At 36.7% G+C, this 22,035-nt stretch overlaps 1 long non-coding RNA gene across 1 annotated transcript in view; it reads right to left on the bottom strand.

Annotated features, from left to right (window-relative positions):
• Nucleotides 1-563: 563 nt before the first annotated feature.
• Nucleotides 564-22,035, bottom strand: part of LOC126081447 (uncharacterized) — a 26,778-nt gene continuing 5,306 nt past the window's right edge. The window contains exons 2-3 of the long non-coding RNA XR_007518396.1: nucleotides 12,772-12,832; nucleotides 564-651 (exon numbers count right to left, since the gene is read on the bottom strand). This is a non-coding gene — a long non-coding RNA (uncharacterized LOC126081447). The remainder of the gene's footprint in view (nucleotides 652-12,771; nucleotides 12,833-22,035) is intronic.

The raw sequence follows: 22,035 nt of genomic DNA, 5'->3' as shown, positions 1-22,035 counted from the left end.
CAAATTTCTATAAATGTATTAGGCTTTTCTAGTTCTCTCTTGGTGTTCGTTATTCTATACAAAAGACCACTTACCTTGTACCTCGTCATTCAAGTACTTACCTACAAACAATAATGGTAAACTTTTTCTGAGCTTTTGTTTCTATAGCAAAAAATCTAAGGTTGTAATGTGTTTTCCAGTATATTAACCTCCAACTTTGCTCAGAGACTATCTATAACAGAAGGGAAAAAAAAAAAAAAAAAAAAACAGAAAGAGGAAGTAATTTAAATCAGCTCTGTGTTCTGTGTGGTATTTAGGTTGTATTTTACTTTTGTTCTAAAACACTTCAATTTTATTTCTTCTCTAGGTAACGTCATTTCTACCTGGAATTCAAAATGGGTCATGTGTGGAGGGAGCCAACAGGCAAGTAAATATACTGGGTTATTGTTATTTTTGCTAGTTACCTTAGAGTCTATTCTGACTCATGGTGACCCCATGTGTGCTGAGTAGAGCTGCTCCAAGGGTTTTCCACAGGTTTCCGACCTTTAGAAAGCAGTCACCAGGCCTGTCTTCTGAGGCGTCTCTGGGTGGATTTGAGCTGCCAATATCTTTTGGCTAATAGTTTAGTGCCTAACCATTTGCACCACGCAGGACTCCTAAATTTACCATGACCTGGTTAAAAAATAAAAAAACTCTATTCGGTTACCTAAAATTAAATAGAATTGTCCAGTGACAATCAGATTGATAGGAATTTTTTTTCTTTCATCCCATCATACATGGCTCATAGAGCTATGATCCCCAAAATCATGGATTCATGCTAATATTTGAAAACATAAGCATATAAAACCACCCTTAGAAAGTATTATTCTTCAAACGTGTCATTGGCTACAATAACTAAGCTCAAGGAGATTCAGACATACATATTATGAAGTAAAACAAACAAAAATTACATTATTTGTGGGGAGTTGCAAAATAATCTTTCAATAAAAAGTAGCCCTCCATGTGAAAATACAATGATAGTCCTTTAACATCACAATAACAGGAAGTACTAAGATCTCTGTTACTGGGGGTGCTCAAGAATAGGTTAGATGACCACTCAGCAGGTGTTTTATAACCAGGATTCAAACATATTTAATGGCTGAGAACTGGGAATAAACATTAAGTTTTCTGTCTCTTGAGGTGTTATGATTCATGAGTACCCAAATCCTTTATGAATGATCGCTAATAATTATTCCCTAAATTTGAATAGACTATTTTTTCCAAACAAAGTTTTCAAATAAAACTTCAAAATCAAGGCAACGGAGTACATAATAGCCCGGTCCACGGAAAAAAAAAAATCTTGATTTCTTTGATGATTGTTTCAGTTCCTCCGACCGAGTCCGCTTCTACACTTCCTGTATGATTTTTTGGTCTCAGAGTCAGTTGATGACTCATCACCTCTTTCTTCTTGAAAAAAAAAAAAAAAAAAAGTGGTTTTGGTGTTGTGTAGCTTATATAACAATTCTTTTTCTCTATTTTCTATGTACCTTTTTTAACTTTTAACATGCCGAGTTTTACTTCAGTTAAAAAGAAAAACAAAGATTTTTTTGACCTGTGCAAGGAATACTAAATTTAAAAAACAAAACAAAAAACCTGTTGCCATAGAGTGGATTCCACCTGATAGCAACCCTATAGGACCGAGTAGAACTGCCCCATATGGTTTCCAAGGATTCAAACTGCCCACCTTTTGGTTAGCAGCCATAGATCTTAACCACTAGGCCACTAGGGTTTCCACGAGGAATACTAGGTCTATTGTTTTCCGAAAGTTCTCCATCATAACCTCTAGCTTTTATGACTTCATTTGCCTTTAAGGGGTTCTGAACATTTCACCTAGCAGCTTTTTGTAACATTTCAAAATTTTGTATTTCAGAGACACACAAAATATCAGGACTATGAAGTAGATATTTGTATTTGGGGTATATAGCCCAAATACATTTAACACATGAAGAACTCAATACTTAAAAAAGATAAATGGCTTAGTTATGCCAACACTTAGCAAAAAAGAAGTAGAATTCAGAGTTTTTGAGACTCATTATAATATTCTTTCCAGGACACACTATTGCCCTCTCTGATTTGATACCATGTGAACTTGTCAGAAATAAGTATTTTAATAATGTATTCCCTAGGTCTGGACTATCTTATTATGTATTAATTAACATTATTCTTGTGAACAGATATGTACTGGGTGCCTTGTATGTGCAAATCATTGCACTGAGCTTCAAGACATGGATGGAGGAATGACATATAAATAAAACACTATTTCAACCACTATAAATTAGGTACCTTAATACTTCCAGATAACCATAGAAGTGATGGCACAAGGCTATGCCCGGTAATGACTCTTAATATCCAGAAGAGGACAGAAGCTCCCAGAGTTGGTGATCAGAGTACAGTATGCAGAGAAATAGATCTTAAACAATGCATAGGATTTTAAAAATACTTGCTCTTAAATATAACACAAGGTGTATAAAATGCAAAATGTGAAAAATCATAAGACAAATACTCATGCAACCATGATCCATCATGCCCCTTAGAATTCACCTTCACGTCCCCCCTTCACTCTCCCATGCGTGGAGGTAACCACTACATTAACTTTATGGTAATGATACCTTCGTCTTGCTTGCTAGTTTTATTACTTAAGTATGCATCCCTAAAAAATATAGTTTTGCCTGCTCTTGAATTTTATAAAATTGGAAATTGGCAGTTTGTACTCTTTTGTATCTGACTTCTATTGTTCAACATTGTGTTTTTAATATTTACCCATGTGATCCACGGAGTATCTATGTTTACTTTCAGTGCTTTTTTCCATTGTATGAATAAATAATTTATCAATTCACGTACTTTTGAGTTCTTTCTAGGTTTGTGCTATTACAATCAATGCTACTGTGAATTTTCGTATTTTTGTTCCTGGCCCACATGGTCACAGGTTTCTATAAGTATATATAATTGTTGGGTCATTATTTATATGAATATTTAAGTTTATAAGATAATACCAATTGTTTACTAAACAGCTGTAACAATGTTCACTCCTACATGGGTAAGAGTCTTTCCACGGATAGTTGGTATTGTCAGGCTTTTAATTGTTAAGTAATCTGGAGAGTAGTTTTAATTTGTATTTCACTGATTACTAATAAAATCAAGTATTATTTCATATGTTTTTGGCCATTTGAATACCCTCCTTTGTTAAATGGCTGTTCGAGTATTTTGTCCTCATTTTTTTGAGTTGCCTGTCTTATTTATTCACTTACTTGTAAGAGTTTTTTTATAGAGTGAAAATGAGCCCTTTATTGACTGTGTATCACACAGTTGTGTTTTAATGGTTTATGGATTGCATTTTTTTGGTTCTTAATGGGATCGTTTGATGAAGAGACATTCTTAATTTTAATGTATTCTTGTTTATTAATATTTTCCATTCTAGTTAGTATTTTTTTAAAGCGTACATTTTTTGTAGGTAGAAATGAGGGCATTACAGGTTGGGTGAATAACAGACAAAACCACAGAACTAGGAAATTTCAGGTAATGCTTGTATAGAGAAGTCATAGAAAAAAAATCTGGGACTTGCCTGAAAGACCATGAATGCAAATTAAAATGTCTGAACTTTTAAGCCTTTACCTGTAGGAGAGGAAAACTTAGCTGAGAAGTTCCATGATCAGAGGAGTGCTTTCAAGTGATAAACCTTAAAATGCTACAGACCTAATTGGACAGAAGAGACATTTGGGACAGGGATACCAGCTCATATCACTGTTGTTCTTGATGTTTTTGGGTGACCTCCAGTTGCTTCTGACTCATAGAGACTCTATGTACAACAGGACGAAACACTGCCTGGTCTTGTGCCACCCTCACAGTTGTTATGCTCGAGCCCATTCTTGCAGCCACTGTGTCAATCCATCTCATTGAGGGTCTTCCTCTTTTTTGCTGACCCTCTACTTTACCAAGCATGATGTCCTTCTCCAGAGACTGATCCCTCCTGACATGTCCAAAGTATGTGAAACATAGTCTTGCCATTCTTGCTTCTAAGGAGCATTCTGGCTTTACTTCTTCCAAGACAGATCTGTTCGTTGTTTGGGCAGCCCGTGGTATATTCAAGATTCTTCGCAACACCATAATTCAAATGCATCAATTCTTCTTTGGTCTTCCTTATTCATTGTCCAGCTTTCACATGCACATGAGATGATTGAAAACATCGTGGCTGGGGTCAGGTGCACCTTAGCTTTGCTTTTTAACACTTTAAAGAGGCCTTTTGCAGCACATTAGCCCAATGGAATGTGTCGTCGAATTTCTTGACTGCTGCTTCCATGAGCGTTGATTGTGGATTCAAGTAAAATGAAATCCTTGGCAAATTCAATCTTTTCTCCATTCGTCATGATGTCATTTATTGGTCCAGTTGTGAGGATTTTTGTTTTTATATTGAAGTGTAATCCTTACTGAAGGCAGTAGTCTTTGATCTTCATCAGTAAGTGCTTCAAGTCCTCTTCACTTTCATCAAGCAAGGTTGTGTCACCTGCATATATCAGGTTGCTAATGAGTCTTCCTCCAATCCTGATGCCCCATTCTTCTTCATAAAGTCTAAGCTTCTCGGATTATTTGCTCAGCATACAGATTGAATACGTATAGTAAAAAGATACAATCCTGACACACGCCTTTCCTGACTTTAAACCACACAGTATCCCCTTGTTCTGTTCAAATGGCTGCCTTTTGATCTATGTACAGGTTCCTTATAAGCACAATTAAGTGTTCTGGAATTCCCATTCTTTGCAATGTTATCTAAAATTTGTTATGATCCACACAGTCGAATGCCTTTGCATAGTCAATAAAACACATGTAAACATCTTTCCGGTACTCTCTGCTTTCAGCCAAGATTCCTTTGACATCATCAATGATATCCCTCTTTCATGTTCTCTCCTGAATTGGCTTGAATTTCTGGCAGTTCCCTGTCAATGTACTGCTGCAACCGTTTTTGAATTATCTTCAGCAAAATTTTACTTGCATGTCATATTAATGATGCTGTTCGATAATTCCTGCATTCTGTTGGGTCACCTTTCTTTGGAATGGGCATAAATATGGAGCTCTTCTTGTCGGTTAGGCAGGTAGCTGTCTTCCAAATTTCTTAGTATAGAAAAGTGAGCCCTTCCAATGTTGCGTTGGTTTATTGAAACATCTCAGTTGGTATTCTGTTGATTCCTGGAGGCTTATTTTTTGCCAATGCCTTTGGTGCAGCTTGGACTTCTTCCTTCAACACTGTCAGTTCTTGATCATATGCTACCTCCTGAAACAGTTGAATGCTGATCAGTCCTTTTTGATACAGTGACTCTGTGTATTCCTTTTGTTTTCTTTTGCTACTTCTTACGTGATTCAATATTTTGCCCATAGAACCCTTCAGTATTGCAACTCGAGGCTTGAATTTTTTCTTCAGTTCTTTCAGCTTGAGAAATGTGAAGCGTGTTCTTCCCTTTTGGTTTTCTAACTCCAGGTCTTTACACATTTCATTATAATACTTTACTTTGTCTTTTCAAGCCACCCTTTGCAATCTTTTCAGTTCTTTTACATGATCATTTTTTTTTCCATTCGTTTTAGCTACTCTACATTCTTCAAGAGCAAGTTTCAGAGTCTCTTCTGACATCCATTTTGATCTTTTCTTCCTTTCCTGTCTTTTTAATAACCTTTGGCTTTCTTTATGTATGATGTCCTTGATGTCATCCCACAGCTCGTCTGGACTTTGATCATTAATGTTCAATGCATCAAATTTATGCTTGAGATGATCTCTAAATTCAGGTGCAATATACTCAAGTTCATACTATGTGGTAACATGAGATTCCAAAACCTCAATGGGTTAACATAACATAGTTTTATTTATGGCTCATATAAAATGCACTCCAGGTCCAAGAGAAACTCTAGGGTAACTCTCCTCCATGCAATGACTCACCAATCCGGTCTTCTTCAATTTTGTGGATCTATCATCCCAGCATTAAGGGAATATAGTCTTATATCAGCAACCAAATCACATGGCTCAAAAGTGACTCACCCGTTGGTCTTTGCTAACTACCAGTGTGCAGAAAGTATAACACTATGATGTACAAACTAAAAAAAGAGAACCATGGGTAAAAACTAGGAAAGAATTTAGATTTCATATGATAGACCATAGGGTGTTACCTTGGAGAGAGGATAAAATCATGGGTAGCTACCATTCAAAAAAAAAAAAAAAATTTCATTGAGGGCCTGTTAAATACAAGGGATACTGTCAACATTACCTTACTTCATCCTCATAATAATCCTGTGACCCAGACATTATGTATTTAATGAATAAGGAAACTGAATATCAGAGAATTCAAGAAACGTACTTTAGATCATACCACTAGAAAATGGTGTGATCTTTTCAGTTCTAAATCTGCGTCACATCCACAGTATTGTTTTGCCGTTGCCAAGACCTACAGATTCATTGGTAGAAGATTACAGAAGAAACTAAAGGGTATGTCAGGGAAGGCTGTGGCAGCTTTCTGCATGTGATTGATAGTCTCTATGTGGTGGGAATAGAGAATGCTCAAATATGTGACTATTAAGTGAAACTTTTAAAAAAGACTCAGTATTTGCATGAAAAAGAGAAATAGCGATGATTTCTATTTCAAACCAATCTTCTTGGGACAATGGTGGCATCATATAAAGAGAAATGAAGGTTGAAAAGAAATTCATATTTATAGGAAAAATCTTAAGTTTGGTTTTAAATATTTGAGGAGACAATGAAACATCTAAACATAAGTATATAAGGATATGAATCTGGATTTTTTGGAGATAGATATTGATGATCTAAATGTGGGCCTTCCTTTACAACACCTCATATGAAATCAATTTCCCTTTCAACTAAGTCACTATCATTACAATACTACTAAGTCGTGCTTGATTTTGCCAAATATTTCTTAAGAATAAAAATATCTTCCTACAATTCTGCAATTTAGCCTATCGTTCCCCAACTTTAAAAGCTGCTATGACTCCCGTTGTCTACAGAATAAAATCCAAACTTCTTAATATGGAAGTCAGGCTTCCAAATCCAGCCCCGTCTACCCTTCCTTCCCTCCCATCACTGTCCTCTACACACCTAAGCTGGTCAAACTGCCTTCCTCTACATTTGAATGTGCTGTGGAGTACATGAATGAATAAACTGAGACTCTTGATTTTTCCCATAATGGCAAAACACAAATTTGTCATAGTACTAGTCATTTAAGTTTTTCTCAGTTTTGTGTCAGTGGTTATTAACTATGAAAAATAAGTTGTAAATAGCATATGAAAATTTACTGTCAGGTAAACCCAAATTCACTTTCTGTGAATAGACATCCTTTAGGTAATAATGACTGTTGCTGACTCTTTCAGGTTAAAGGTTTTTGACATATATTTGAACTGGAATCAACATTCCCCCAAGCCCATCACAGCAAAGTAAGTCTATTGTTTTAACAGTCAAAACTCTTTAATTCATGGGCCCAGAACCTGCTGACCAGAGGTCTTTTTAGTCAATGGGAAGCTATTCCATTATCTGAAAAACCGTTTTCTGTCTTGCTATAAGATCATATATTTAGTCCTTCTGCTCTTATCTTTAAAAAAAAAAAAATTGTATTTCTTGTAGGCATATTTGTGGACCCTTTGAATTTGGCATGCGTAGTGACAGGAGTATTACATATTCATTACTTTGCTTCTCTTTGAGTGATTGCCAAGTTTCCATCTGTGGCTAAGGAGAGCACAAACCGTTCTGTAATTGATAGCCAGTTTGGGAGGTAGGTGAGTTATTCTCTTTCCTTTGTTAATTTTCCTACAAAGTTCATTTCTCAGCACTAATAAAATAATATTCCTTCAGATAAGAATATTTGCTATGGGGATTGTATTTATTTTTTAAAGATGAGTAATAATTAAACTTTCTAAGTCTCCATTTTTTTCATCTTGGATATTCACGTAACCACATACTTGGATGTCTGATGACAACTTAAACTCCCCTTAATAGATATCATGAACTCCTGATGTTTCCCCAGAAATCTGCTCCAACTCAACCTTCCCTATCTGAGGAATGGCAACTCCATCTTGCTCAGGTCACAAACCTTAGAATCATCCTGAATATTGCTTTCTCTCATCACTCCACACTCAGCCTGTGAGGAAATCCTGTGGTTATTACCTTCAAAATAGATCTCCAATTTGACCACGTCTCACCACCTTGGGTCTGGGTTATTATTTGGCTCTTAATTGGTCTCCTTGCTTCCTCCCTGGCCTTCCTTCCAGTCTATTCTAAAACCAGAAGCCAGAATGACTTGCCAATCTGCACAACATTCAATGAGATCATGTCTCTCTGCACTTCCTGCAACGGCCCACTCATTTCACTCAAAGCCAAGTTCAAGGACTTAGCCATGGCCTATACAATCTGCCCCCTTGTTTTCTCTCTCACCGTATCTCCTGTTTATATTCTCTTCAGTCACTCTGTTCAGGCCATTCACTGAACAATACCAGGCATGATTTCTCTTAGGACTTTGACACAGGCTGTCCTTCTGCCTGAGGTGTTCTTTCCCCCCAGAGGACCACATGTCCTACCTCTCTTAAGTCATGGATCAAAATTCCCATTCTCAATGAGATCTACCCTGACCACCCTATTCAAAACTGTGTCTTGGTCCCCAACCCAACATTTGCCATACCCATTAGCTTGTTCTACATTTTTTTTTCTCTTTTTCTCATTCTCTTTCTCCTCCTCCTCCTCCTTTTCCTCTTCTTTGCCTATAGCACTTTAAATGTATAATATACTATGGTTCTTTATTTTGTATTATTTAACATTTGTCTCCCTCCACTTGAACATAAACTTCACAAGGGCAGGAATCTTCATTTTGTTCACTGTTAGATCTGCAGTGCCTAGAAGAGCAGGTAATGAATAAATATTTCCTGATTGAATAACTATACTTATAAATTACAATAATACCTCACTCACCTAGCCTTCAAGATTGTTACAAGGGTTAAATAAGAACGAGCAAGTATAACAGTTTCATTAACTATTAGGTACCAAATAAATAATGGTTTATTTATGGTTAAAAGTTGAGCTGCTAACCAAAAGGTTGGCAGTTTGAATCTACCTAGCAGCTCCATGTGAGAAAGACCTGATGATTTGTTCCCATAAAGATTACAAGCTAGAAAACTCTATGGGAAATTCTATTATGTCACGTTTGGTTGCTATAGTCAAAATCAACTCAACGGCACCTAACAACAACAGTAATCAACTAAAATAATGTTCTTTACTATTATTATTTTAATGAAAATTTGTGTTAGCACTGTTCCTGATTCCTTTAGAATGAATTTGATTTACCCATACACTGGAATCTTGCTAAAATAGCACAACGAACACACAGCTTTAGTCGTAGCACTGGAGAAATCACAATCTCTGAAACGCTAATCTTTTAGGTATGTGCCAGTATTCTGAGTTCTCACTATCAGCCAGATCCCGGATTTAAAATGTATTAGCTGATTTAATCCGCAACTCAACCCTGTGATATAGGAATCATTTTTTCCCAACTTAACAGATGAGGAAATCGAGCTCCAAAAGATTAAATTGCACACTTGAAGTCCATAGTCAGTAAATGTGCTGGTATCCAAACCCAGGATGTCTGACTCCAAAGTCTTATATAGTCCTCTTATATAGTCCTCTTATGCCACACACTAGAACTGGAAAAAACATCCTTGTGAATTTATACAGACTTATCCCATATGTCATGTTCTTGAACGTACTTGAGCTATTTTGGATGCCAAAGTTATTTAAAGATGGGAGAAAATGATGCCATGTTCTAAACTCAGTTGCTACCCTGTTTCCATTTAGCAGTCAAGCAAACATGGAAAATTCTTGATATACAGTGCAACATATAAAAACAAAGAGTCGAAAATAGAAGTGCCATAGGGGAAAAGTAAAGAAACATGAAACATATTTGAGAGGACCAGGAAGAGTTCATTTACGGGTAATAAGTTCCAAAATGTTATTAAAAATCAAAACAACAAAGGATCAGGTACTTTTTTTTTTTTTTCTGTAACAAATGAGCTCTGATGAACTTGGGCAATCTGATGGAAAATCCAAGCATATGGACCATCTAAAGGCACATAAGATCCATGCTCAAGTGTTTCTAGTTATCAAACAAATAGCCACATTGCAGTTCAACATAAGAAGAACTTTCTCCGTCTTTCTCTTTGCCTGGCATGTGAAAAGACAACGAGCGTTAGAGCCAAATGAGAGATACAAATGTGTAGCAATGCCATCTGTGCTTTTCTATTTCTGGTCAAGAGAAGGCATATGCTGATTGAGAAGATATCAGAAGTTACAGCTGCAAAAAGTTACACTAAATTAGTGTGTGTTAAGACTAAAGAATGGAAGTTGTCATTCTGGCTCAAATGCTGAGCCTCTTTCAGATGAGGGAATGGATTATAAGTCTATTACCTCTTACTGGGAAATACTTTTGAGCAACTACCCAATTACATATCTATTCCATTTGTTTGAAGGCTTTTTACAAATCATTAACTGAAAACATCCTTGTGATTGATGAACATCTGCAGACCATAAGGTAGCTGGAACATACTGCTTATAATTAAGAAATGATCAAGTGCCAAAATGGAAGAGTACACCTTAAGGGTTTAGACCTTACAAACATAATGCCATATCTTTATCCTTTGGAAGTCCAGTGTGATGGTTAAGGTTATGTGTCAACTTGGCTAGGCCATGATTCTCGGTGGTTTGGCAGATATTATGTAATTTTCATTTTGTGACCTAATGTGAGCAACCAATCCAGTTGAAAGGGGAGTTTCCTTTGGGGTGTGACCCGCATCCAATGTATAGGGATGTTCTGGCAAAGCTCACCCTCTCTCGATCCTACATCCAACTCATCATCCTCTGACTTTCAGTTCTTAGGTCATGAGCGAGCAGCCTGCTGCCTGACCTGCAGATTTTGGGATTCACCAGTTCCTGCAGCCCCGTGAGACAGCAGCCTGCCATTTGACCTGCTGATTTTGGGTCCATCAGCCCCTGCATCCACGTGAGTCAGAAGAAGCCTCCAGCCTGACGCCTGACCCACAGATTTGGGACTTGACAGCCTCCACAACTTTGTGAGCCATTTTCTTGAAATGAATCTCTCTTTCGCTCTCTCTCTCTATATATACATCATATATATATACATTAAATATATATATACACCATATATATACATCATGTATATATATATACACATCATGTATATATGTATGTGTGTGTGTGTATATATATATAGGATTCACAGTTTTTCTTCTCCAGAGAACCCAGCTGAAGTCAGCCAGAGAAAACACCTTTATATATCCACTAACTGTACTTTGGGCTTTGCTAAAGTCTTCTTCATCAAAGAAATCTTTAGTGAAGTGGAACACTAAAAAATAATTAAAATCATGGTTGTTTGCCATCCACATGGAAGAAAATATTCATAGAGGAAAGGCCAAATGATGAAAGTGGCTAAGTGTTCTTATATCTTGTGGAAAAAATATGTAACCACTTTTGGTCTTAACTTGGCATGTTCTCTTTTTTTAAGTATGCCAAAGATATCTTAGAATCTGGAAACAATTGCCTGACAAAGGGAAAAAGTTGGGAATACAACAATGACCAAGACAGACAATGCCCTCTGTTCTCAAGGAGCTTACATTTTAGTGGAGTAAAACACATATAAGATGATTTTATATGATAATAAAAGTTCTGAAGTAAACAAAACAGAAAAATATTGAGATTAACTAAAGGAAGGAGAAAGCCCATGTTTTAATAAGAGTGAGCCAAGTTTTCTGGACTAACAAACAACCTCAAAGCCTGAATGATTAAAAAGAAACAAGACTGTATATTTCCCTTACAGTCCACGCCCATCGTGGTTCAGAATGGGGCTTTGTTCCATGCCTTCCCTCAGGAATGCAGCATTAGTGAGCTTTCACTGTTGAATGTCACCTTTTGCAGTTGTCATGGGCAAGGACACATGGTAAATTATATGCTGGCTTCTAAGGGCTTCACCCAAGAAGTGTCATGTCATATACTCTCATTTCATTGACCAAAGCAAATCATACGGTCGTAACTAACTTCAAGGGAGTAAGGGAAATGCAATTCTACTGCATGCCTGGGAGGAGGAAGAGGAGAAATATTGTTGAAGAGCAATAATAATTAACACAGCCTACTTTAATTTTTTGTTTTTTTTACTTTAATTAGTGTCATCGTGGATTGATTCTCAGAAGCAGTGATATTTGAATGAAGATGCGAGTGATAAGAAGTTCGCCATGAAGAGATCATCAAAGATTGAGTGCAGAGGATCAGAAGGTAACAAGCTTTGTATGTTAGAGGAGTAGAAATAAGGTCCGTAAAGCTGGAGCACGGTTAATCAGCACAGCTAAGAAGACTGGAAATTTTTATAATGGGGATCAGAGAGGTAGGTGGAGGCCATATCATGAAAACATTTATACGCAATAGTAAGAACTATATATTATTTTATGTATAATGGAATTCCATTTATAATTTGATAAGACCAAAACTAAACATGGATTAAATATGATTTTTAATTCTACGAAAGAACACACACAGTTAAACATTCTTTTGAACTCTTCACATTGCGATGCTACTATTTCTTTTCTACAAATTAACCAAAGTCAACATGCTCTAGGATAATAATGTACATTCCTCCAGAAAATCACCACTTAGAAATTTTCCTTGGGAAATAATCGTAAATATATGGAGATATTTAGTAATATGTTGTTTACCTCTGTGTTTCTTCATAAGTTGGAATACTCTGAAGCCTTTTCAATCATGTCATTAAAATGCCTAATCACATAAGAAAATACAATATTATATGCCAAAATAATTTACATATGTAAATATATTTTTATCTTTTTTAAAAGGGTAATAGTTTAAGGGTAATGTATACTCTTGTATCCCGCTGATGTATTTTCAAATTATTACAGTATCATTGAGAGCAATTCATTATCAAAAGGGATTATAGTATGTATAATGTTTATATCAACAACTATTAAAAAAAAAGTTGCCATTGAATCAATTTCAACTCATAGAAACCCTATAAGACAGAGTAGAATTGCCCCATAGGGTTTCCAAGGCTGTAGTCTTTACTCTGCAAGCAGACTGCCACATCTTTCTTCCACAGAGCAGCTGGTGAGTTTGAACTACCAACCTTTTGGTTACCAGCCAAGCACTTCAACCACTGGACCACCAGGGCTCCTTTCAATAATTATACCTCTGGAAATTAGTCTTAAGGAAATAATTAAGGATATGTTTCAAGTTTAATCTATTAAGATGTTTTCTGAAATATTCCTTGTAAATATAAAAAGACAAAAATCTTAAATGTCTAATATTACAGTATTGTGAATATCAATTGTGGTACATCCAAAGAGTGGAATTCTATATAGCTATTACTCATCATTGTGCAGAAATATACCTACTGACATGAAAAAATGATCATAAACTATTGTTATTCCTTAAAAATAGGTTACAAAATATCCCACAAAATCCTATTTTATGAAATTCCCCATACATCTTTCAGTTTGTTGCACTGTGGGGGCCTGCGTGTTGCTGTGATGCTGGAAGCTATGCCCCAGGTATTAAAATACCAGCACGGGTCACCCATGACCAGCAGGTTTCAGCTGAGCTTCCAGGCTAGGACAGACTAGGAGCAAGGACCCAGGAGTTTACTTCTGAAAAGACTGGCTGGTGAAAACCTTATGAATAGCAGGGGAATATTGTCTGATATAGTGCCAGAAGATGAGACACTCAGGTTGAAAGGCACTCAAAATACGACTGGGGAAAATATGAGCTGTTTCCTCAAAGTAGAGTCGATCTTAATGATGTGGATGAAGTCAAGCTTTCAGGACCTTCATTTGCTGATGTGGCATGATTCAAATTGAGAAGAAACAGCTGCAAACATATATTAATAATTAGAAAGTGGAATGTACAAAGTATGAATCTAGGAAAATTGGAAACCATCAAAGATGAAATAGAATGCATAAACTTTGATATCCTAGGCATTAGTGAGCTGAAATGGATGGATATTAACCATTTTGAATCAGACAATCATATGCTCTACTATGCCAGGAATGACAACTTGAAGAGAAATGGTATTGCATTCATCGTCAAAAAGAACATTTCAAGCATTTCAAGATCTATCCGGAAGTACAACACTGTCAGTGACAGGATAATATCCATACATCTACAAGGGAGATCAGTTAATATGACTATTATTCAAATTTATGCACCAACCACTATGGCCAAAGAAGAAGAAATTCAAAAATTTTACCAACTTCTGCAGTCAGAAATTGATCAAACATACAATCAGGATGCATTGATAATTACTGGTGATTGGAATGTGAAAGCTGGAAATAAAGAAGAAAGATGGGTAGTTGGAAAATATGGCCTTGATGACAGAAACAATGCTGGAGATCACATGATAGAATTTTGCAACACCAATGACTTCTTCATTGCAAATATCTTTTTTCACCAACATAAACAGCAACTATACACATGGACCTCACCGGATGGAATACACAGAAATCAAATCAACTACATTTGTGGTAAGAGACGATGGAAACGCTTAATATCATCAGTCAGAACAAGGCCAGGGACCTACTGCGGAACAGATCATCAATTGCTCATATGCAAGTTCAAGTTGAAACTGAAGAAAGTTAAAACAATTGGTGAGCTCCAAAGTACAACCTTGAATATGTCCCATCTGAATTTAGAGACCATCTCAAGGATAGATTTGAGGCATTAAACACCAATGACTGAAGACCAGACGAGTTGTAGAATGACATAAAGAACATCATACATGAAGAAAGCAAAAGGTCATTAAAAGGACAGGAAAGAAAGAAAAAAACAAAATGGATGTCAAAAGAGATTCTGAATCTTGCTCTTGAACATAGAGTACCTAGAGCAAAAGGAAGAAATGATAAGGTCAAAGAGCTGAACAGAGATTTCAAAGGGAAGCTCAAGAAGACAAAGTAAGGTATTATAATGACATGTGCAAGGACCTGGAGGTAGAAAATCAAAAGGGAAGAACACAGTACTCATTTCTCAAGCTGAAAGAAATGAAGAAAAAATTCAAGACTCAAGTTGCAATATTGAAGAATTCTACGGGGAAAATACTAAACAACACAGGAAGCATTAAAAGAAGATGGAAGGCATATAGAGAGTCACTATAACAAAAAGAATTGGTTGACATCCAATCACTTCACGAGGTAGCATATGATCAGGAACCAATGGTACTGAAGGAAGAAGTCCAAGCTGCACTGAAGGCATTGGTGAAAAACAAGGCTCCAGAAACTGACAGAATATCGGACGCAGTGCTGGAAGTGCTCACTCATCTATGCCAAGAAATTTGGAAGACAGCTACCTGGCCAACCGACTGGAAGAGACCCATATTTATGCCTATTCCCAAGAAAGTAATCCAATCAAATGTGGAAATTATCAAGCAGTATCATTAATATCACATGCAAATAAAATTTTACCAAAGACCATCCAAGGTCATCTACAGCAGTATATCCATAGAGGACTGCCAGAGGTTCAAGCCAGATTCAGAAGACGATGTAAAGCAAGGGATATCAAGGTTGATGTCAGATGGGTCCTGGCTGAAAGCAGAAAATACCAGAAAGATGTTTACCTGTGTTTTATTGACTATGCAAAGGCATTCAACTGTGTCGATCATAACAAGTTATGGATAACTTTGTTTTTTTTTTTTTTTTTTGCAAATTATGGGAATTCCAGAACACTTAATTGTGCTCAGGAGGAACCTGCACTTAGATCAGGAGGCAGTCATTTGCACAAAAACAAGGGGATACTGTGTGGTTCAAAGTCAGGAAAGGTATGTGTCAGGGCTGTATCCTTCCACCATACTTATTCAATCTATATACTGAGCAAATAATCCAAAAAGCTGTACGTTATGAAGAAGAATGGGGCATCAGAATTGGAGGAAGACTAACAAACTGCATTATGCAGATGGCACAACCTTGCTTGCTAAAATTGAAGAGGACTTGAAGCACTTACTGATGAAGATCAAAGACAGCAGCCTTCAGTATGGATTATACTTCAACATAAAACAAAAATCCTCACAACTGGACCAATAAGCAATATCATGATAAACAGAGAAAAACTGAAGTGGTTGAGGATTTCATTTTACTTGGATCTGCAGTCAACAGCCACAGAAGCAGCAGTCAAGAAATCAAAAGACACATTGCATCGGGCAAATCTGCTGTAAAGGACCTCTTTAAAGTGTTGAAAAGCACAGACGTCGCCTTGAAGACTAAGGTGCTCCTGACCGAAGCCATGGTATTTTCAATCATCTTGAATGCATGTGAAAGCTGGAAGATGAATAAGAAAGAATGAAGAAGAATTGACCCCTTTGAATTGTGGTATTGGAGGAGAATATTGACTATACCATGGACTGCCAAAAGAACAAACAAATCTGTCTTGGAGGAAGTGCATCCAGAGTGCTCCATGCCAGCAAGGATGGTGAGACAATGTCTCACATACTTTGGACATGTTATCAGGAGGGATCAGTTCCTGGAGAAGGACATCATACTTTGTAAAATAGAGGGTCAGTGAAAAAATGGAAGACCCTAAACAAGATGGATTGACACAGTGGCTGCAACAATGGGTTTAAGGATAACAATGATTGTGAGGATGGCACAGGGCCCCGCAGTGTTTCATTCTGTTGTGCATAGGGTCACTATGATTCGGAATCGTCTTGATGGCACCTAACAACAAAAACTACATTTTGTGAAATATTTATAAATGTGTATATACACAGGAAAGATGCTGAAATATGGTATATTAGAATATAAGTGTCATGGATTGAATTGTGTCCCCCCAAAATGTGTATCCATTTGGCTGGGCAATGATTCCCAATATTGTTTGATTAGCCACCATTTTGCCATCTGATGTGATTTTCTTATGTGTTACAAATCTTACCTCTATGATGTTAATGAGATGGGATTAGCAGCAGTTATGTTAATGAGGCAGGACTCAATCTACAAGATCAGGTCTCATTTTAAGCCAATCTCTTTCAAGATATAAAAGAGAGAAGTGGCAGAGAGACATGGGGACCTCATACCTTCAAGGAAGGAGCGCCAGGAGAAGAGCACATCCTTTGGACCCAGGGTTCCTGTGCTGAAAAGCTCCTAGTGCAGGGGGAGATTGATGACAAGGACCTTCCTTCAAAGCCATCAGAGAGAGAAAGGCTTCCCCTGGAGCTGACGCCCTGAATTTCGACTTCTAGCCTACTAGACTGTGAGAGAATAAACTGCTGTTTGTGAACCCATCCACTTGGGGTATTACTGTTATAGCAGCACTAGATAAAAAAAATAGCTATTTCTGGGTTGCTGAGGTTTTGTATCTTTTACATTAATTTTTATTGTATTTTCCATATTCGGCATTCATTCCTGTTTTAATAAGAATCTTCATTTAAAAATAATTATAGAGCACATAAAAAACAGTCTATATAAGAGCACAATTTTGTAACAGCTATATATGTGTGGGAAACCGTGGTGGCATAGTGGTTAAGTGCTACAGCTGCTAACCAAAAGGTCAGTAGTTCAAATCCACCAGGCACTCTTTGGAAATTCTATGAGGCAGTTCTACTCTGTCTTATAGTGTCGATATGAGTTGGAATCAACTTGAAGGCAATGGGTTTGGTTTTGGTTTTGGACATACGTGTGAGGGTGTGTTTGTATATAAATTTGTGATTCCAAACACACATATACCACAAACACACATACATAGATTAAAAAATATATATTTAATATTAACATATGTTAATATTAAATATATATGCATATTGTTGTTGTTAGTTGCTGTCAAGTTGATTTTGACTCAAGGTGACCCCATGTATGCAGGATAGAACTGCTTCATAGGGTTTTCAAGGCTATGACCTTTTGGAAGCAGATGGCCAGGCCTGTCTACCATGGTACCTTTAAGTGGGTGGGTTCAAATCTTCAGTCTTTTGGCTAGTAGTTTAGCATTTGCCTGTTTTTGCCACCCAGGAACTCCCTAATACGTGTTGATCCTGCATTGTGCATGTGTGTGTGTGTGTATACATACGCAATGCGGGATTTAATTCTCCCACAAGCCATAATTCCCTCATTTTGACTCTCCATTCTACAGGGTATTAATTGTTATATTGTTTTTAATTTTATTGTGTTTTAGTTGAAAGTTTACAGTGCAAATTAATTTTTCAATCAAAAATTTATACACAAAATGTTTTGTGACATTGGTTGCAATTTCTGCAAAGTATCAACACTCTCTACCATTCCCTTTCCACTCTATGCTTTCTATGTCCATTCTTCCAGTTTTCCTCTTCCTTTCTGCCTTCTCATCTTTGCTTTTGGGCAGACTTTGACCATTTGCTCTGGTATACTTGATTGAACTAAAAAGCATATTCCTCTCGTGTGTTACTGTTTGTTTTGCAAGCCTGTCCAATCTTTGGCTGAAAGGTGGACTTCGGGAGTTGTTTCAGTTCTGAGTTAGCAGGGTGTCTGGGGGCCACAGTCTCAAGGGCAGGGTGTTAATTTTAATAGACATGGTCTATTTAGCTTTAAAAGACTTTCTCATTCTCTCTTACCATAATGTGTATCATCATTTTGGTGATGACACTTAAGTCTAGTGCTACTATAAAATTGTCAAAATTCACTGGTTTTTTAAAACTCTAACTGGAGCATAAAAAGTAATGAATGCTGAAAAAAAGTCATAAACTTTATATGTTAGCATGTATTCATTCAGAATTTATTATATGATGAGATCTGTGAGATATGTTTCATCTATCTTTTCAAAGAGTGTATACTCTAATTTGAAAAACAATTACAGAACAGTAAAGGACATCGATCCTGTGTTAGGGTATTTACAGTTGCCCGACATCTGAATACTGTTGTATTTGGGAAGAAACACTTTTTTTGTAGATCTCGGTGTGAGGCAAGGTGAGTTCTTCTCTCTCATTAGCACCTGGCAGCTGTGGCCTGAAAATGTGGCAGAGACTTGTTGGATACTCCCATCTAGAAGTCTGACACAGAACAACTAATGCAAAACAAAGGGTTATTTAGAATTATTTAATGGTGACTGCATTCAGTGTCCCGGTGTGGAAATCAATAATGGTGACAGCATCTAGTGTCCAGAGATAACAGTGTCATCATAGTGTTCTAACACAACTGTTTCTGCGAAACCTTGCCTGTGCTTTCTGCTGTCTAGTCTCTCTTCTTTTGATCCACATTTTTAAGCCTTGTTATCAATCTATTTTATTGAATCTGTGAGGTATCTAACATAACCAGTTGGCATCAAGTCCATTCCAACTCATGGTGATCCCATGTGTGTCAGAGTAGAACTGTGTTTCATAAAGTTTTCAATGACTGATTTGTTGGAAGTAGATAGCCAGACCTTTCTTCCAAGGCCTCTCTTGGTGGACTTGAACCTCCAGCCTCTCGGTTAGCAGTCAAGTGTATTAACGTTTTTACCACCCAGGGACTTCTACCCAATATAAAAAAAAAAAAAAATAGATCTGCATAAATTAGCTAAATTATGTTTCTAATGCTTTTTTTTTTTAATGCTTATAATCAATAACCTCAGCTGACAAAACAGTATATAATTACAGCCTCTATAATAATGGTACTAAAAAAAAATGGTACTAGTTAATATTTATTGAAGATTTAATTGATGTTTGGTGCTTTATATAACTATCACATTTAATCTTCCCAAGAAACCTATGAAGTAGATATTTTTCACTTTGTCAAGGAAAATCAAATTGATTAGTTAACTGGCCAAATACATTTGGCAACTGATGGAAATGGAATTTGAAAGTTTGACTTCAGAGCCCAGGCACTTGACTACTACACAGTATTTCACCGCCTCATCCTTATATAGTTGGGATCATCCATGTGGTGGCAATCTCATAAGTAGGTCAAGAAGACCTGGGGTTGCTATTATAGGAGGTAGAGAAATAATTTCTAGTCATAGGGGGACAATAGAGGAAAAGATCTGGAGCAAGAACCATGATGTTTTTATGGGTCATGGAGGCAGCAGAATTCTATTAGAAAATATCACCAGGTTGGTACATGAAACAGGATAATGGAGAGTTGTGAACATCAGTCAGGAGTTTAGTTTGAAAGAAGTTGTCATAATAGAATAATAGAAAATATATAAGCTTTGAAAATGTCATGAAGCATGGTCTTTAATTAATTAAATACATAAAAAGTATCATTTTGAGTTGCTGCATTATTGTGACTTTGGAAACTGTAAAAGAAAACCAAACTACATATTACTGTTGATTTTTTTATTATTATCAGCAATAGACGTGGAAGTTTATATCTTTAATTACCAGTTCATGAGGTGAAGCCAAATAAACTAATATTTATCACAGTCATGGAGCACAGAGATCTAACAAATCCTTGGACCTCAACTACCAGTAACTTCTTCCCTCAACAGTCATTTTAAAGGTCTGGATGGATGCTTTTAGTAGCCCTCTGAGCTTTGTTTTAATTACATTGTTTATTAAATCGTCTATAGAATGTTCAGTTTATGGTCATCATTATCAATATTTATCAAAGTTTTCCCTCTGTACTTTCAAGGGTATAATGATGTACTCTCCAGAACATAGAAAGAAAAAGAATTATTTTTTTATTTTTTCCTTTAACCTTATGCACAACTATATCTAGATCCTTTCTGCTACTGATAGTATTATATCCCTCTCTGAAAAGACATAAGGAAAATTATATTCAGTGAAAACAAGTGTCTTCATTATGTTGGAAAAGAAGGGGTCGGATTTGCCAAAAATATCACCACCACATGAACTCTCACTTTCCTGGACCATATTCCAACAGGGCTCAAAGTCTACTGGGAAGAAGGGGCTATATAGAAAACCTCTAAGACTTTGATATAATCCAACTCTGTGTGCCAGAATGCAGAGAAAACATGGTTCATCTCTGAGTTGTTATAAAGAAGTTTATAGGTGCCCCAAAGATACCCTGTAGTTAAAAAGGGGTCTCTGAAGGTCACCAAGTCATCGTTACAAATAAGGAATATACACCACGCAACCCACCCAGATGACTATCTGTTCTATGTTTAATCATCTCCAAGGAAGAAGAGTCCACACAGGATCATAAACTTCTCAAATGCCTAACAGGCAATGGTCAGTAATATAAATGAATGGGATAAGCTGAGTAGCAACTATGGCAAACCAGAGACTGCAAAGTCATTTGATAAAGGAACAGCTTCAGCCAATTGCTGTCATGTAGGACTACAACCTTAGTGTTACTAGATCTTCAGATTTTTCAAGGGAAGCCAGAAATCCAGATTTTTATACAAAATGCCTTGACTTTTAAAGGTTAATAACCAATGAATTTCTTTTTTTTAAAAATGCTAGTTAAATTAAATATTTCTGAGGTCTGAAATCAGCCTGGGGCTGCAGGTTTAAGACTACTCTGTCCTACAGGGTCGCTATGAGTCGGAATCGACGAAGGCACTGGGTACTGGGTATCTACAGACAAGCACAAAATCAGACCTAGCATTTCTTTTCAAATCTTTCTCAAATGGTTGTCATACTTGATACTTTCTATTTAGACTGGAAATCAAGGGTTCACCCCCTTTGGAGTCTTCTTTCAAAATATGCCGGCTGAATGAATCTCAGTCAATCTGTAAGTCATAGAAATACATAATTGAGGAAGGATCTGAAATCAGAATATCACAGAGATAACCTAAAATGTTAGAAAAAGCTTAAATGTGGAGTCAGGTAGATCTGAGTTTTAAATTCCAGGTTATCCGTTTACTTCCTAAGTTATCTCTGTGGGTCTCAGTATTCTCATTCATAGGTTCAGCCTGGTACTACCTATGAGGATACAGTGAGGGAAAACATATATAAAATACCTAGAAAAATGTGTATCTTACAGGAAAACCCTCAAAAAAATGTTAGTCCCCTTGTCTACTAGGAATGTTGTGGCACAGAGTAGAAATTTGAGAGTTAGAAATGAAGGCAGTCTGTCTGT

Source organism: Elephas maximus, chromosome 8 (genome assembly GCF_024166365.1).
Source record: "Elephas maximus indicus isolate mEleMax1 chromosome 8, mEleMax1 primary haplotype, whole genome shotgun sequence".
Lineage (NCBI taxonomy): Eukaryota > Metazoa > Chordata > Mammalia > Proboscidea > Elephantidae > Elephas > Elephas maximus.
The sequence above is the reverse complement of the archived record's forward strand: the minus strand, read 5'-3'. Positions and strand labels throughout refer to the sequence as shown.